This window comes from Papio anubis, chromosome 4 (assembly GCF_008728515.1).
Source record: "Papio anubis isolate 15944 chromosome 4, Panubis1.0, whole genome shotgun sequence".
Classification (NCBI taxonomy): domain Eukaryota; kingdom Metazoa; phylum Chordata; class Mammalia; order Primates; family Cercopithecidae; genus Papio; species Papio anubis.
This window is the reverse complement of record NC_044979.1, coordinates 133,789,028-133,808,341: the sequence shown is the minus strand read 5'-3', so window position 1 is coordinate 133,808,341 and position 19,314 is coordinate 133,789,028. Positions and strand designations below refer to the sequence as shown.

Here is a 19,314-nt window from a genome sequence, read left to right as displayed (position 1 = left end):
CAGATCGTGCCATGGCACTCCAGCCTAGGTGACAGATTGAGACTCCATCTCAAAAAAAAAAAAAAAAAATGTGGTACATATATACCATGGAAATGCAACCATAAGGAACAAGATTACATCCTTTGCAGGGACATGGATGGAGTTGGAAGCCGTTATCCTCAGGAAACTAACACAGGAACAGAAAACCAAACACTGTATGTTCTCACTCATAAGTGGGAGCTGAACAATCAGAACACATGGACTCAGGAGGGGAACGACATACACCAGGGCCTGTCAGGGAGAGGGAGTGGTGGGGGAAGGGACAGCATCAGGACAAGGACAAATAGCTAATGCATGCAGGGATTAATACCTAGGGGATTGGTTGACAGGTGCAGCAAATCACCATGGCATACATTTACCTGTGTAACAAACATGCAAGTCCTGCACATGTACCCCGGAACTTAAAATAAAATTAAAAAAAAAAAAAAGAGAGAGAGAGAGAGTGGCCAATGAAAAGTATGTGAGGCATTGCATGGAGCCAGCAGCTCTTTAAGGGATCTTGAGTTTTTCACATGCCACGTAAGCCTTCCAATAGGTACAGCATCCGTTGTCCCTGGAAGTCCCCAAAATGTTCTTCGTGGAATGGGTTAATCCCTTCTCTGCCAAGAATTCTCACTCAGGAGGAGCAAATGTTCACCGAACTGCCTGCCAAATACCATCTCCAGACTCAGTGTCATGATTTCGAGTCCTTGCCACCCTGGTCCCTCTCTCCTGTAGCCTGCTGAGCTTCTCCATGTTCCTCTTTCTCTTCCTTTGATGGGAGCACCACGCTGTGTCAATGGGGCTATGGTTCCCATAGGCTCCTATGGCACCCGCGTGAGTCTTGTTAAGACTGTGGCCCGTGTTCCCATCCCAACTTACTTATGTGAACATCCCTTCTCCTGAAACACTGAAAAGCAGATATTTATTTGTATCACCATTACAACAATACCATTTTATGACTGCCCACCACATTCCAGATTCTGTGTTAAAGGTTTCACATGTATTATTACCTTGTTGAATCCTCAAACCAGGAATTAGCAAATGCTTTCCACAAAGGGCCTGATAGTAACTCTTTGAGGCTTTGCAGGCCATCTGGCCCCTGTCATAGTCACTCAACTCTGCCACTGAAGCATAAAAATAGCCATAGACAACTTGTAAATAAATGAGGTTGGCTGTGTTCCCATAAAACTTTACGTAGAAAAACAGGCAGTAGGGGTGAGCTTGCACACAGGTGACAGTTGGCTGATCCCTGCTCTAAACACCCACGGAAGTAAGCAGGTTGTTCATACCCATTTCACAGATGAGTAAATGAAGCATAGAGAAGAGATTAAGCATCTTTGCAAAGATTGGACAGGTTGTAAGCGGCAACCCAGGGTCTGTGCAATGCCAGGTCCTATGTAAACACTATGTCCTAGCGGTTGCAAACAAAAAAGACATGAGCCTTAGGAAACAGAGAGATGGAGGACAGACACTTTCTCCAGCAGCCTGCCCCTTCCTTATGACCACAGACTTCCCCTTGAGTTCTGCACCAGCAACTCACCTTCCCTTGTGGGCTGGGATCCTGCTCATGGCAGCAGTTGCTTGTAGTGCTCTGATGTGATTGTGAGGCAGGCAGGTTGGCTATTGTTCTCTATTCTGTACTAGAATGCAACTTCAGGAGCTCTCCAGATAAAGACAACAGCTATCTCTTACTTTTCCAGGAACATAAATAAGATTGATTGGTACGTGTGTTAATGGCATTACTGATTGAATAATGAAATTATTGAGTGAGTGTGGGTTTCTCCAGCATGTGTGTATATGCCAAATACGTATAATACATTATTATATATTATATAATATATATTATATGAAATAATATAATTATTATATGATATGAAATAATATAATTATATATGATATGAAATAATATTATTATATAGTATATAAAATAATATAGCTATTATATAGTATATAAAATAATTTAATTATTATATAGTATATAAATAATGTAATTATTGTATATTATATAAAATAATGTAATTATTGTATATTATATAAAATAATATAATTATTATTGTGTATTATATTATATATTATATAAGGTAATATAATTATTATATATTATATACATAATATTATAGATTATCTATTACATAATATATTATTATAGATTATTATAATATATTACATACACTAATATAATTATATATTACTATAAAATATGTATTATATATTATCTATTACTAGAATATTATATTTTATCTATGTTTATAATATATCATAAAGTCAATAAATAATTCATTTTTGAGACAGTCTTGCTGTATATCTAAGACTGTATATACAGCTGTATATTCTGTATATAGAAGACAGTCTTGTATGTATAATATATACTATATTGTATATAATATATATATTATATTATATAGTGCACTAAGTACTGGAAATATACCATGAAACAGTAAAATGACAGATCCTGGTATTAGCCTTGTTGAAATGATCATCTTCACCTGTGTGTGATTGATGACTTTTTCACTTAGGTTTCTACAGTTTATCTGGTTCCTGTTTGAATTATTCTGATGGACTCTGGCTACCTGAGATCAATATTATTAACTCCACATTAAGGGTGGAAAAGCTGAGGCTGAGAGTTGCACAGAGTTGCAGAGGGTCACACAGTGACAATGTCGGTGCTTAAGCTGAGTCGCTGGCTGGAGACCTCTGTCTCCTGACCCCCACACCCTTTCCTACCACAACTTGCTGCTCTGCTATTACACAGCCATGCCCTGGGCCATTCTCCCTCACCACCTCCAGCTGGCAGCATCTTTGTCTGAACTTTGTTTAACCTGGCTCCTTTCCAGGCCCTCTGGCAGCTGTCCCAGTTCTCGTTTGCTATCTGCCCAGCATCTCCCAGGTTCATTTCTTAAGCTCTTATCCTTCTTTGACAGCCAAATGCCCTCTATTTTATTTTCTCCCTTGGGCACACTCATAGGATGGAGAAAAGCCGAGAGATTGTTCACTTTCTTAACAGGAGCTGCTTTCAATTCAGCCACAGCTGCTATACCTTTCAGAAATGAGATGGATCCCAAGACAGATGGCTCAGCAGTGACTATTTTAAGCCCCAGAGTCACAAGAACAGATTCAAAATAACTCAGTCCAGCAGGGGTCAAATGCAGAGCAGAGCTTGCTGGCTTTAAAGAAAGCATGACCCTAGGTCTTTGAAGTCACCGAGTTAAGTCAGCACTGACGTTTTCTAGTTAATAAGACTTTTTCAGCACAGTTTTCTGTGCTGATGTTACAGGACAGACTTGCCCCTATGTTCTGAAAAAAATCTTCCTCTGATACTTCAAAGCTCTTCTTTGAATATGTATTACTGCTCTCAAGATTTGTGCCAAGGGATGTTCTGTTTACCCTTATGCATCAATCAGCAAATTGCAACAATAATGCCGTGTAAGAAAATATCTCATAATTCAGTGACTTTCAGCAACAATCACTTATTCTTTTTCACATGCCTGGACTTGGCTTGGGGTCAGCTGATCTGGACTCAGCCTGGCTGATCTTGGCTCCAAGTTGTAGATTTGCTTCTGTTGCCTTACTTAGCTGTCATCCTCCTTGGATCAGCTGCAGGCTATTCCGAACATGTTTCCGTGGCCGTAGTGGAAATGCGAGAGGGAAAGTTCAACTACACATGTATGTTTCCAGCTCTTGTTTGCATATGTCTGCTAATAGCACATAGACCAAAGCAATTTACATGGTCATGCCCTCTATCGATGGGGCAGGACAGATACTCTACTCGAAGTGGAGCGGGGAGGAACTGAAAAATCACGTGCCGAAGGTTGAGGCTAGGAGAGGAGTGAATCATGAGAACAGCAACGCTATTCATCATGCCTGGGAGGCAGAGCACCTGCAGAAGAAGGCTATCAAGAGGGCAACAGAGAAATCAGGTGATTATTTTCCCTTCTAGCAGTTGTGGCTACTCATTACCATTTCCTCTCCAGGGAGGAGTCAAGGCCACAGAAGATGGTTTGACATCTCCCTTTTGAATGACCTTAAGCTATCTCTGCACTCTTTTATAAAGACCGCTTTCTTGCCTTCAGTCCACTGAGTGGGCTGCCCATTGCTGTTGAATCCTTAAAACTGGCTTCTTGGAGGTATTTAAGAGATTTCAGGAGTTCAGAGACACACATTGAATGGACGAGTATAGGGTCATTTAAAGGAACCCCTTTCTTACCGTAGCTCCATCCCTGCGTATAAGAGCTCCTTCAGTTTCAACAAGAAGACTATTATAGATCCGTACTGGGGGCTGTTTACCTGGCGCAGTAAGACCACGTATCCACACTGAGGCTTTGCAGCCATAGAAAAAAAGGTAGATATTTGCAGAGTGCCCAGCAAGCAGGACCAGGTGGCTAATGCTTAAATCCTGACCTCTCCACTGAGAGCTTGCAGATAAGGGATTTTAAAGGCAGGGGTAAATTTCAGGAAAACAGAAGTTACAGGCAAAATCATAACTCAATCCATGGAGTTTACACATCAGTTTTGGCTTAAAGGGGCAGGATGTCTTAAAGCAGAGGCCCATGGATCACAGCGGGAGTCAAAGATTTTCTGATCTGCCATTGGTTCTGGAGGCCAAGCTTTGTCTACGGATTTGGGATGGGCAGAGAAGAATGTTAGCTCTGGCTCATGGATGTGACTTCTTCCAGGTCTCACAGGAAGAAATGTAGAACCAAGAGCAGGGGCCAGATTTCAGTCCTCAGTTTCCCCTTATCTGAGGTCTATGTGCCAGTGGACTCATTTGGTGGAGGGCTGGATTTCTGAAAAACAATTCAGGGATATGTGTGATGTTATATTTAGTTTCTATAGGGAACATCTCATGACTCTAAAGGCCTGAAACTTGCCTGGCTATTGTTTTAAGCTACTATTACCCTCTTGCTTATCAAGTTGCTTATTTATTTCTCAGGGCTGGCTAAGTGCCTGGAACCTCCCTTGAAGGAACTTAGGATTTTCTTTTCTTTTCATGCTTGGAGGGGGACCGCCGGTCCCAATAACAAGGCCCTGCTCCCTCTCAAGACCAGAGGGGTGGGCTCCCCATCAGGTTGCTAGAGATAAAAGCGTATGGGATAAATGCTGCCCTGTTTTGGGGGCCATTATAATGTGTCCAAGGGTTGTCACTGGGGGTAGGAGAGGCCCTGCCTGCCTGTAGGGATTTTGACATAGACTGTGTAACACTAGACTGTGTAATTGATGGAATCCCACAGAGCTCTCCATCACACGCACCTCCATGCAGTGTACTGAGCTTTGGTGATAGGACCACCTTCCCCCAGGATCGTGGGACAACATTCAGCACCTTCTGACTCTGATCACTCTATCCCTTTTGGCCTCCTTAATGGGTTTATGAAATTTATCACTGTATGACATTATTGATGTTATCTGTATATTTATTTATTGCCTGATTCTTCCACTACTTCTTGTGGGCAGGATCGCTATCTCGTTAAGGGCTATATGCCCAGAACCTAGACTCTACACATGGTATTTATCAAAAAAGGGATGTAATAGGTATGTGTTAAATGAATACGTGAATAAATACACAGACTCGTTACGCTGTGTCATACTGGACAGGTGTTCAATATATGTTCATTTCCACCCTCCCTTCCTCCCTCCATATACAGATTAGTATCCCTGCGTAAAACCCTACTTCGTTTTGCATGATTCTGTAACATGTTTTCCAATGTGCAATGCCAACTTCCCTTTAGCTATATTAACATTTGGAGCCAATGGTGATTTCAGAGGGGAAAAGTAGTGAGTCTTGGCTCAGGTAGGCCCATGAATTTTGAAATTCAGATATGAGAAGGCACTTTACAAGCATTGGTATAACAGGACACCCTCAGTTTTTAAGAATGGCCTCTGCAGTTTGTCCTAGAAGAAAGGAATGCAGACTGGGTGCGGTGGCTCAAGCCTATAATCCCAGCACTTTGGGAGGCCGAGGCGGGTGGGTCACTTGAGGTCAGGAGTTCGAGACCATCCTGGCCAACATGGTGAAACCTAGTCTCTACTAAAATAAAATAGAAAGAAAAAAAAAATTGGAAGCCAGGCGCAGTGGCTCATGCCTGTAATCCCAGCACTTTGGTAGGCCAAGTGCGCAGATCACGAGGTCAGGAGATTGAGACCAGCCTGGCTAACATGGTGAAACCACGTCTCTAGTAAAGATACAAAAAATTAGCCAGGCGTGGTAGCATGCACCTGTAGTCCCAGCTACTTGGGAGGCTGAGGCAGGAGAATCGCTTGAATCTGGGAGGTGGAGGTTGCGGTGAGCCAAGATCGCGCCACTGCACTCCAGCCTGGGTGACAGAGTGAGACTCTGTCTCAAAAACAAGACAAAACAAAAATTAGCCGGGAGTGGTGGCGCAAGCCTGTAGTCCCAGCTACTCGGGAGGCTGAGGCAGGGGAATCGCTTGAACCCAGGAGGCAGAGATTGCAGTGAGCTGAGATCACGCCACTGCACTCCAGCCTGGTGACACAGCGAGATGCTGTCTCAGAAAAGAAAAACAACAAAAAAAGAAAGAAATGCAATGGCTGTCTGCTGCATAAGCTGGTACCTGGCTGCTATGATAGGAAAGATACCCTTCCTTTTTTCTTTTCTTTGTTTTATTTTGAGACAAGGTCTTACTCTGTTGCCCAGGCCAGAGAGCAGTGGCATGATCATAGTTCACTGCAACCTCCACCTTCTGAACTCAAGTGATCCTCCTGCCTCAGTCTCCCAAATAGCTGGGACCATAGGCACACACCACCATGCCCAGCAAATTTTTAAGAGTTTTTGTAGAGATGAAGTCTCATCATATTTCCCAGGCTGGTATACCCTTCCTTTTTTATCCAAAAGAATAAGGATTTGTAGGGAAGTTTTAGGATTTGTGTTTTTCCCATTTGTGTTAACCTTAAGTTCATAGATTCCACTGGGAGAAGGAATAGTCATTAGATGTTCACAAATTATCTTACTCTTCATTTGCAAGAAAATATTGGAAATGGGTGAAAGAGGACATCATCTGGGAATTAGACATCTTACATTCTGTTATAAACTTAAACTGACCAGCTGTGGTCAACAGGATAATGGCTCCCCAATGATGTCCACACCCTAGACTTCAGAACCTGTGAATATGTTGGATTGCATGGCAAAAACAGAATTAAAGCTTCTAATGTGTTGACCTTGAGATAAGGAGGTCCTACTGGATTATCTGGATGGACTCAACTGTTAAAAAGATAAGGGTTTTTGACCAGGTGTGGTGGCTCATGCCTGTAATCCCAGCACTTTGGGAGGCTGAGGCGGGCAGATCACAAGGTCAGGAGATTGAGACTATCCTGGCTAACATGGTGAAACCTCGTCTGTACTAAAAATACAAAAAATTAGGCGGGCGTGGTGGCATGTGCCTGTCCCAACGGAGAATTGCTTGAACCCAGAAGGTGGAGGTTGCAGTGAGCCGAGACCATGACATTGCACTCCAGCCTGGTTACAGAGCAACTGTCTCAAAAAAAAAAAAAAAAAAAAAAAAAGATAAGATTTTTTTTCCCCCCATGGGGCAGAGTGAGGCAGAAGAATCAGTGTCAGAATAAAAGACACAAAATAAACCTTGGTGTCCATCAGTGGTGGATTAGATTTTTTAAAATGTGGTACATATACACTTGGAATACTATGCAGGTGTAAAAAGAATGATATCCTTTGCAGCAACACAGATGCAGCTGGAGGCCATTATCTTTTTTTTTTTTTTTTTTTGAGACACAGTCTTGCTCTGTCACCCAGGCTAGAGTGCAGTGGTGTGATCTCAGCTCACTGCAACCTCCACCTCCCTGGTTCAAGCGATTCTTCTGCCTCAGCCTCCTGAGTAGCTGGGACTGCAGGTGCCCGCCACCACACCCAGCTAATTTTTGTATTTTTAGTAGAGACGGGGTTTCACCATATTGGCCAAGCTGGTCTCAAACTCCTGACCTTGTGATCCGCTCACCTCAGCCTCCCAAAGTGCTGGGATTACAGGTGTGAGTTACCGCACCTGAACCAGGGAACCATTATCTTAAGCAAATTAACTCAGAAACAGAAAACCAAATACTGCAGGTTCTCACTTATAAATGGAAGGTAAGCATTGGGTACACACAGACATAAAAATGGGAATGATAGACACTGGGGACTACAAGAAGGGAGAGGAAGGGAGGGGGGCAAAGTTTTAAAAAGTGTCTATTGGGGCCAGGCATGGGGCTCACACCTGTAATCCCAGCACTTTGGGAGGCCAAGGCGGGTGGGTCACGAGGTCAGGAGATTGAGACCATCCTGGCTAGCACAGTGAAACCCCATCTCTACTAAAAATACAAAAAATTAGCCAGGCATGGTGGTGGGTGCCTGCAGTCCCAGCTACTCAGGAGGCTGAGGCAGTAGAATGGCATGAACCTGGGAGGTGGAGGTTGCAGTGAGCCGAGATCACTCCACTGCACTCCAGCCTGGGTGACAGAGTGACACTCCATCTCAAAAAAATAAAATAAAATAAAACATACCTATTGGGGCCAGGCATGGTGGCTCATGCCTGTAATCTCAGCACTTTGGGAAGCCGAGGCAGGCAGATCACTTGAGGTCAGGACTTGGAGACCAGCCTGGCCAACATGGCAAAACCCCATCTCTACTAGTAATACAAAAATCAGCTGGGTGTGGTGGTGCGCACCTGTAATCCCACCTACTCAAGAGGCTCAGGCACGAGAATCGCTTGAACCCAGGAGGTGGAGGTTACAGTGAGCCGAGACGGTGCCACTGTACTCCAGCCTGGGCAACAGAGTGAAACTGTGTCTCACAAATGAAATAAAATAAAATAAATAAAAAGTACCTATTGGGTGCTATGCTCACTACCTGGGTGATGGGTTTAACTATACTCCAAACTTCAGCATCATGCAATATACTCTTGTAATAAACCTGCACATGTACTCTTGAATCTAAAATAAAAGTGGAAAAAAATATCTGGAAAGAAACCTTAACCATCTGTTCTCTCTGAGGGAGACTTCATCTATGTAACAAGACCACCTTTGCTAGCCAGGCCTCTTCATTTCTCTCTTTCTCATAACCTGTCTTGCCACTAAACCTGATTTATCAACATAACCTGCTTCTGGCTTTGCTGGTTCTGCATTCTTCCAAATAGAAGCTTCTGTTTCTTACTGTTGGGTTGGGTGTTCATTCTGAAGGCTCCGTGTATACACATTGAATAAACTTGTATTCCTTTCTCCTATTAACCAGCCTGTTTCATGCCAGTGAAATTTCAGCAAACATTTAGGGAGATGAGAACCTGTAGCCTCCATGGAGATCATCAGCCAAGGAATATGGAGACCTCCAGAAATTGCAAAAGGCAACAAAATGTACTTTCCCTGAGAACCCTCAGAGATGACAACCCCTGCTGACACCTTAGTTTTAGTCTTTTGGACTTTTTACCTCTAGAACTGTAAGATAATTCTGCATTGCTTTAAGCCATTAAGATTTTCTTATGGCTTTAATTTGTTATAGCAGCAATGGAAAACTAATACACCAATGTACCAGTCAGGATTATTTTTTTAAAAAAATCTTTAAAACCAAAGGAGTTGAGCTGGATAGCTCCAATGATTGTTTCAGTTCTAATTTCCTGTCTTTAGAAAAAATCTTTAGTTTTCTAAACTCTCTAGGAAGCAAATGGGGTGATGACGGGACGGTGGAGTCGAGCTGATCTTGGATGACCTGGGGACCCTCAGCTCCATCTGAGCCTGCTTGCTCACTGGCGGATCATCCATCCTCTTCCCACAAGGCTCCAGTGAGCAATGATGAGTCAATCATAGTTCAATATGCTGTATGTCTTCTTCCATCTTTCCGTCTTCCTTTGTTTAATGAATATAGGGGAAGATTGGCAGCAGGGAAAGTATGGAATACAGTGAACAGTGAAGAGACCAGCCTAACATTAACTAAAGCAACAATGCTGGGTGTGTTTGTCGGTTTTGTTTGTTTACTGTTCTATCTTAGTCAAGTAAAGGGAAATAAAAATCTCAGGGTCCCGCAAACTACTTAAGCAAAAGGGAAGGTCATTGCAACACCCTCTTCCAGATGAATACCTGTCACTAACATTATGCATCAGCCAGGTTGCCCATGGAGAGGTAAAAGACCTAAGGCATCTGGGAAGGACAGCCTCCATGTCATTCATAAGCAAATTCTTTCCCTTCCTTCCTTCCTTCCTTCCTTCCTTCCTTCCTTCCTTCCTTCCTTCCTTCCTTCCTTCCTTCCTTCCTTCCTTCCTTCCTTCCGTCTTTCCTTCTCTCTTTCTTTCTTTCTTTTTGGAGTCTTGCTCTGTCACCCAGGCTGGAGTGCGGTGGCACCATCTCAGCTCACTACAAGCTCCGCCTCCCAGGTTCAACTGACTCTCCTGCCTCAGCCTCCCGAGTAGCTGGGATTACAGGCATGTGCTACCACGCCTGGCTAATTTTTTGTATTTTTAATAGAGACGGAGTTTCACCATGTTAGCCAGGATGGTCTCGATCTCCTGACCTCATGATCCATATGCCTAGGCCTCCCAAAGTGCTGGGATTACAGGCGTGAGCAACCGTGCCCAGCCCGTAAGCAAATTCTTTGCTGGCCTCTCATAAACAAGGACATACCAACTGTAACTTTAGATCTGCAACCTAATTCTAGCTCCTAAAACTCCACACTGATAATGTTGATTACAAGCTCATCTTCCCAGGTGCAGAACAAAGTTGATTCCTTCCTTCCATCTACCCAGAGAGGTCTGCATAACTGACTCTTCCTTTATTCCCCTTTTTCTCTCTGGACATTCACATTATCTTATGTAAAATGTAGATTTACTAGACAGTAACTAAGTTCTCTCAGGAATGTAGCTATCCACTGCTTGCCTGCCTCTCTTCCATCCCCTGTTCTTTAAGGAAATCTATAAATACCAACCTCCTGTCTGGGCGCGCTGGTTCATACCCGTTATCCCAGCACTTTGGGAGGCTGAGGCGGGTGGATCACTTGAGGTCAGGGGTTCAAGACCAGCCTGGCCAACATGGTGAAACCCTGTCTATACTAAAAATACAAAAATTAGCTGGGCTTGGTGTCAGGCACCCATAATCCCAGCTACTCAGGAGGCTGAGGCACAAGACTTGCTTGAACCCGGGAGAAGGAGGTTGCAGTGAGCTGAGATCGCCACCGCACTCCGGCTTGGGCAATAGAGTGAGACTCAGTCTCGAGAAAAAAAAAAAGATTACTAACCTCCCTACCGAAAACCTTTTCTGAAGAACAGCCACAGATGTATCTGTGGCTCATGTTTTTCTCGGACGTGCCCTGAAGTGGCTTGATAAACCTTAATGATCAAGGCAGGGTGTGGTGGCTCACGCCTATAATCCCAGCACTTTGGGAAGCCTAGGCAGATGGATCACTTGAGGTCAGGAGTTTGAGACCAGCCTGGTCAACATGGTGAAACCCCGTCTGTACTAAAAATACAAAAATTAGCCAGGTATAGTGGTGTGCCCCTGTAATCCCAGTCACTCAGGAAGCTAAGGCATGAGAATCACTTGAACCTAGGAGGAGGAGGTTGTAGTGATCCAGGATTGCACCACTGCCCTCCAGCCTGGACGACAGAACGAGACTCTGTCTTAAATAAATAATTAAATAAATAAAACAAAAAAAAAACACCCCCCCCAAAAAACCTTGATGATGGAGACTTATGCCTCACTCACTCACTCATTTTGGTTGTCAGCCATATTCACGGTCTGTTTCCCTTTCTGTGCTCCTCAGCAGTGACGTTTCAGGGACATTTTTCAAGAACAAAGATGATCATGTCATGCTGCCATGGGCCAGGCTGTCAAGGCTCTCTCCTCCTCCACCTTGACCAGCAGTTTCGTCTTCAGAAAATGCTCCAACTACAGCCAGAAGAACAATGAGAACCCTTGAGGATGCACTGGTTCAGAAAAGAGTCTGAGGTTCTTCCCTTGAACTAAAATTTTATAAAGTTGATTAAGAAGAGAAAAATAAAATTCAACTAGGCGTGCAGTACAATCAGTAGTCCTTGTTAAGACAGCTTGCCCTTCGTTACACTTCCTTTGGCTGAATGCTATTTATCCCAAGACTCTTTATTTTTTCTATAGATAAAATCAAAGACATTATGAGATGATAAACTCTCCGTTTGAGTTTCTCCTTTAGGTTCTGCATACCAACAAATCTACCCTACACTACTGATATCAGCTGGTCTTCAGGCCCCACAAGAAACTGACTCATGGAAGAATGTGTTTTCCACATCCTGATAATTTCATCCCCCTTATCTCAACCAATCAATAATCCCAATTTCCCAGCTCCTTACCTTCCATGATTTCCTTAAACACCGAAGCCCAATGAAATGGATTTGAGGCTCAAGAAATCCTCCTGTTTCCTCATTTGGCAGGCTTGTAATTATTAAACTCTTTCTCTGCTGCAAACCCTGCTGTCTTGGTGTGTTGGCATGTTGCTGTGCAGTAGGCATACCCATCTGGCAGTCCTGTAACAACCTCAGAACCACTGACAAATACACAATGGAGTCATATTGTAAGACACCTGCACAGGTTCTGGATAGAAAAATCTAAGGAAGGGAGGAAATTAGGGTTGAAGAGAAGGCAGCTTGGAAGGTTATGAGACTTTGGTGTGACCTCACTCAGAGGCAAATAACCAAATTATAAGAAGGTTCAATTTAATGAATTATTGAGAAATAGTCTCTGCGGTTACACATTTTTCTGCTTAAGTGCAATATATTTTCAATCCAAAACTAATTTATATCTTTCATAGGTACTTTACAATATTTAAAGTGATTCTGTACTTTTGTTTCACAGATAATAAAACCTTATATTTTGGTCTAGCACAGTGGCTCATGCCTGTAATCCTAGCACTTTGGGAGGCTGAGGTGGGAGGATTGCTTGAGCCCAGGAGTTTGAGACCAGCCTGGACAATATAGCAAGATCCCATTTCTAAAATAATAACAATTTAAAAAATAGCCTAGTGTGGTGGGATGCACCTGTAGTCCAAGCTACTCAGGAGACTGAGGTGGGAGGATTGTTTTAGCTCAAGGGGAAAAGGCCGCAGTGAGCTATGATCACACCACTGCACTCCAGCCTGCGTGACAGAGCAACACTGTCTCAAAACAAAAAGCAAAAAATAAACACAAAAAAACGCTTATACTTTATATTAGAGATCAGGTTTAACATACTAATACTGCAAATACCTCTGAAAAGGTAGCACAGTTAGGTAAGCCCATGAAGGCATAAATACCTGGTATGTTGTTCTTGCCAAGGGCTGAAAACTCAGGCAAAAGCAGACACACAGGGTTTCTCAAAATCAGGCAGTGTTGACCCGAGGAGAATAAACAAAAAATAGGATGCAGAAAGAGAAAGCTGGGAGTATTAAAGGCAAATTTTACTGACTTCCCTGTTGGATTTCTTCAACCAGGTCATAAACACTTCTCCAGAGGGGAAATCAGGGAAGCACTTCTCTGGAAAATGTTTGCAAGGAGAAAATAATCCCTTTTGTTATATGTGAGTCATTCTTGTCTAGGTGTTAATGCTTTGGTTTCCTACATGGTTATCCCATAAAAGCCTGCAGGGAGGGTAAGTGCGTGTGGTCTCAAGTAGGAGGAACATTTTCCTTTTAGACATCAAAGAGGAAACACAGCTTCAGACCCATAGTCTAAGGGGAGGTTCCAGGTATGCAAAAAAAAAGTTTTCTGTTTTTTTTTTTTTTTTTTAAGAGACAGAATCTTGCTCTGTCCCCCAGGCTGGCATGCAATGGCACTATCATAGCTCACTGCTGCCTTGAACTCCCGGGCTCAAGTGATCCTCCCACCTCAGCCTCCCAAGTAGCTGAGACTACAAGTGACCAACACCACACATGGTTAATTTTTGTATGTTTATTTTTGTAGAGATGGGGTCTCACTATCTTGCTCAGGCTGGTCTCAAGCTGCTGGCCTCATGTAATTCTCCTGCCTCTGCTTCCCAAAGCACTGTAATTATAGATGGTGAAGTCCTAAAAGGGTCCCCGTCATGTGGAGGCAGAAAGGGAAGCAGCAGAGGACCCTGATAGGGGACTTAGTGGCCCTCTCTACTTTAACATGAGTGTGCAAAATTACTCAGATTCGTGACATTTTCTGTGTTCATATTTCTAGCACCAAATCTCCATTAAACGATGTATACTTTTAAACTCTCCACTTGCCTTTATTCAATAACACTGAGTTGCCTAATCCCTTTCTCTCCTGGTCTAGGTAAGTATCAGAAACAGAAGCTCAGGTTGGATCTGGTTCCTGCTCATTAGCAACTCTTGGCTACACCTACACAGTATGAAAATGTTAGCCCCAGCAAACCTTGTATGGTAGATAACAAAATTTACTACAATATAGTACAGCTTCTGCCATCAAGGAACTGGGTCTACTTCTTCAGTCTTTGAATCCAGGTTAGCCTTTTGATTTACTTAGTTTTTTTGTTTGTTTGCTTGTTTTTGTTTGTTGTTTCTTTGTTTCTTTGTTTTTGAGACAGTCTCACTCTGTCTCCCAGGCTGGAGTGCAGTGGTGCCATCTTGGCTCACTGCAACCTCCACCTCTGAGATTCAAGTGATTCTCCAGCCTCAGCCTCCTGAGTAGCTGGGATTACAGACGTGAGCCATCACATCTGGCTAACTTTTTTGTATTTTTAGTAGACACGGCGTTTCACCATGTCGGCCAAGTTGGTCTTGAATTTCTGACCTCAGCTGATCCACCCTCCTTGGCCTCCCAATGTGCTGGGATTACAGACATGAGCCACCACGCCCGGCCTTTGATTTACTTAGAATGTGGTGGAAATGATGTTGTTTTTTGTTTGTTTGTTTTTTAATGGAGACAGGGTCTTGCTCTGTCACCTAGGTTGCAGTGCAGTGGTGCAATCACAGCTCACTGCAGCCTCCACCTCTTGGGCTCAAGCAACCTTCCCACTTCAGCCTCCTAAGTAGCTAGGACTACAGGTGTGCACCACCATGCCTAGCTACTTAAACTTTTTTTTTTTGTAGAGATGGGTATCACTGTATCACTACATTGCCCAGGCCTGCCTTGAACTCCTGGCCTTAACCCATTCTCCTGTCTCAGCCTCCCAAAGTGCTGGGATTACAGGCATGAGCCATAGTGCCTAGCAGCCCCTGTTTATGTTTCATTCCTAGGCCTGAAGAGTGCTTGCAGCTTACAAATCCTGCAATCACCAACTTGTGAACCAGCCTGGGCTAGCCTTCTGGATGGTGAGGATGTATGGCCCAGTTATCCTGTTCTCTTAGCCAATACCTAGTTATTTCAGCGAAGCCATGGTCGTCTGCTGATCATAAACATTTGAATGAGACCACAACAACAGAGGAAGCATCCAGCTCATCTCAACCCCAATTGTCCACCTATATAAGCGATGAATGGCAGAGTTTTTAATCTACAAAATGGGGCTAGTTATTAGGCAGCAAAAGCTAACTGATACACCTTGAGCAAATGATGAAAGAGAGAATCTTGAAAACACTGAAGTTCTACTTATGGTGACATTGTGAAGAATAATCATTTATTGATTGAAGTCCTACCTAGAGACTTGATTATGAATGTCTGTAGCAGGGGGAAAAAGAGTGCAGCTCAGGATAAAAAAGAAGAGGCTTTGAAATTCAAATTAGCTTTTTTTTTTTTTTTTTTTTTTTGAGATGGAGTTTCACTCTTATTGCCCAGGCTGGAGTGCAGTGACGCGATCTCGGCTCACACAACCTCTGCCTCCCGGGTTCAAGGGATTCTCCTGCCTCAGCCTCCCGAGTAGCTGGGATTACAGGTGCCTGCTGCCATGCCTGACTAATTTTTTTGTATTTTTGGTAGAGACGGGGTTTCACCATGTTGGCCAGTCTGGTCTCAAACTCCTGACCTCAGGTGATCCGCCTGCCTCAGCCTCCCAAAGTGCTGGGATTACAGGTGTGAGCCGCTGCGCCCGGCCTCAGATTCACTTTCTTTTACTGATGGACACTAATGACTTTGTGACTTCTATAACTTGCTCTTTTGTTTTTTCATTAGAGCAGTAGCTGAGATGATTCAAAAATCAGCATGGCCTCAAGTGATGACTTTACTAATTGTTTCCTGCTGGAAGGGATTTGGCCTTAAAATATATAGGCTAAATATCCCAATTCTCTCATCATAAGAAAATGCCCCTCACCCATCCCGACCCAGTGCTTTCCATGGAATGTGTTCGCTCCTGCCCTCAGCGCAGTGGGGATGATTGGCTGACAAACCAGGGGAGAAATGTTCTCAAAAACAGACCCTGGCTCTCCATTTCTTTATGCAGTTTCTTGTGTCATCGCTTCTTTTTGGAAACAGAGCTCCCACTGACATCAAAAAGAATCTTTCTCAAAGTGCCTGGAAACCAGAGGGCGGGCAGCGTGGTTCCCCCAGCGGCAGAGATTCAGCCCCTGATGCATTCACTGGAGATCAAATTGGATTAAATGCCCCCTTCTAAGCAAGCCTGCGAAATTGCCCAACACAAGGTCTTTCATGCGTTAGACCTCGAATGAAGGGCAAGCCTCAAAGCCTGGCCTAGTTCTAAATTTAGATAAGTAATTTTACCCAAGAATGTAACCGTGTAGTGACTATTTCTGCTTTTCCTCCTCTTTGAATGCCCGAGCAGGGAGGATAAGGTCTACATTGATGTCTTGACAATTTTGAGGAGGTGTCACGTGGCTATTTCTCGGTGAAAAGAGCAAAAGTAATAGGAGACCAGCTTAAAATGTCAAGTCACATTATTGGCAGACACCTGAGGTGATCTTTGCAGCTTTCCTCTGCTCTTAATTCAAGCAACATTACATGTGCTATGACAACAGTGAACAGTCTGGAACAGACTGTGTGATCTCCGGGAGCTGGCTGCTCTGGGGACAGCCTCAATGCTTCTTCTTGTATTTTCTCCTCCTTAAAGGGGAGCTTGTTCTTTGGGGGTCAGTTTATACACTCTAAGGGCTATGGCAGTGGAGACAGGGTGCAAGGCTGAGAATCTGCTTATGACTGATTTTAAATTGAATTAATATATGAATATTTCATAGACACACACACACACACACACACACACACACTAAGGATGCATGTCCAATTAAATATCTGGTGTCTCTGCTTTGTAATCAAATTATGTCAACTCATCCTGACTATCTGATGTGGAAAAGAAGTTGTTGGCTGAGGGCAATGGCACATGTCTGTCATCCCAGCATTTTTGGGAGGCCAAGGTGGGAGGATCACTTGAGCCAGGAGTTTGAGGCTAGCCTGGGCAACTTAGTAAGACCTCCATCTCCCCAAAGGTGAAAAAAAGAGTTAGTCCTGGCATGGTGGTGCAAGCCTATAGTCTTATCTACCTGGGAGGCTGAGGTGGGAGGATCACTTGAATCTAGGAGTTTGAGGTTGTGGTGAGCTAGGATTGTGCCACTGCACTCCAGCCTGGGTGACAGAGAGAGACCCTGTCTCAAAATAAATAAATAAATAAATACATAAAAATAAAGAAGAAAGCAAGTGAGAGAGAGGGAGAAGGAGAAGGATAGAGGGAGGGAAGGAGGGAGGGAGGGAAGGAGGGAGAGAGAGAGAGAAAGAAGGAAAGAAAGGAAGGAAGGAAGGAAGAAAGAAAGAAAAGTCCAACTGGCAATTCTATATATATTCATTAACAGAAAAGTAAGACAAAAGTAATGATTAGGCTATAAATTCAGTGTGTTTAGGACTCAGGGGGAAGATGAAAGAGTCTGTTTATCCTGCTCTGGAATTAAAAGCTCTCCTAAAAGGGCAAAGAAATGGCCAAGCCAAGGAATTAAATGGCTGCTTTAGGAGAAGTTGGTGTTTCTTTCCTTCTTTCTTTCTTTTTGAGACAGGATCTCACTCTGTTGCCCAGGCTGGAGTGCAGTGGTGTGGTCATGGCTCACTGCAGCCTCAACCTCCCAGGCTCAAGTGATCCTCCCACCTCAGCCTCCTGAGTAGCAGGGACCATAGGCACACACCACCATGGTCAGCTAATTTTGTTTAGCTTTTGTAGAGACAAGGTCACATTATATTGCCCTGGCTGGGCTCGAACTCCTGGTTTCAAGTGATCCTCCTGCCTCAGCCTCCCAAAGTACTGGGATTACAGATGTGAGCCACCGTGCCTAGCCAAAACTCTTGTTTCTGCCATGGTTATCAGTGTAACCACTGGAGATGCAGATGTCTAAATGAAGATTTTTCAGAACCATCCGCACACTCTAGAGGCAAATCTTGGACTTACCTGTCTCCCTTACAACCTGAAGAGCGAGGCGCGGGGTTTTGATTGAATTGCCTAGTAATTCTGTCGTGAACTGCACTGTTTTTTTTCCTCCCTTGAACACATTACTGATGGTAACAAGGGAGTTATTTTCAATCAAGGCAAGCTACAACGAAAAAGATTTCTCCTAACATTGTGATCCCTTCCTCTGAAATCCATTTCAGATTGGCGGATAAAATGTGATTATATTTACACTTCCCTGACACAATTCAGGCAGCAAAATAACAGCCTGTCGGAGACATTTTTCTTCTTCATATTTAGATCTGTCAGTGTAGAGCTCAGGGAGCAGGGAGGGGTGGCGGAGGCAGCTGGGGCTGCTGATACGCTTTTGTTGGTTCACAAATAGAGATGTTCTGCGTACTGTACGGCTCACTATCTCCTTCTCATCTCAGAGTTCCTTGAATGCCGTCTTGAATGGTTTTCAGAGCGATGATACAGTATGCTAATCAATAGTGCTCTATGCAAATCGAATTTCTCATTTTTGTCTTGACACAGCCCATACATTATTTCAGCATGATCCTTTAATTGCTTCATACTCATTAGGGAATGTACAATGTATAACTCGTTAGTATCTGTGGAAGTCACAGTTGTGATTTGTGTTAAAAATCCAGATTACAAGGCGAACATGGTGGATGGGGCAGGGTTGAGGCAACACAGGATGGCAGAGGGAGAGCCCGGGATGGAGTGAGGAATTCTGGTTCCAGTTTTCAGCCCATAAGGGATTCACCAAATCTGAATGTAGGCAACTCATCCAACTTCTCTGAGCCTAGGAGTCCTCATTTATTAAATGAGTGGGTTGGTTTAGGGACCATCAAGTTTCTATGTGTGCGTGATAGCTCTGCCTGTACTCCTCAGGGAGATAATATCAAACTTCTATTCAAGTTTCTATGTACAATTCCAAGTTCCACTCTCAGTAAAGAATGCACTGTACATTCTATTTCAACAAGACTAGAAAGATCATAAGAATCTCATATACATCACCTTGAAATCTTCCTAAGCAATCAGTGTTTCTAACCAAATGTAACA

The 19,314-nt window shown here is 43.5% G+C and overlaps 1 long non-coding RNA gene across 1 annotated transcript; it reads left to right on the top strand.

The window, feature by feature from the left end:
- Positions 1-396: 396 nt before the first annotated feature.
- LOC103882769 lies at positions 397-12,945 on the top strand. Its single transcript, XR_644707.4, has 3 exons — positions 397-1,742; positions 3,774-3,938; positions 11,768-12,945. It is a non-coding gene; the product is annotated as an uncharacterized LOC103882769 (long non-coding RNA).
- Positions 12,946-19,314: the final 6,369 nt, after the last annotated feature.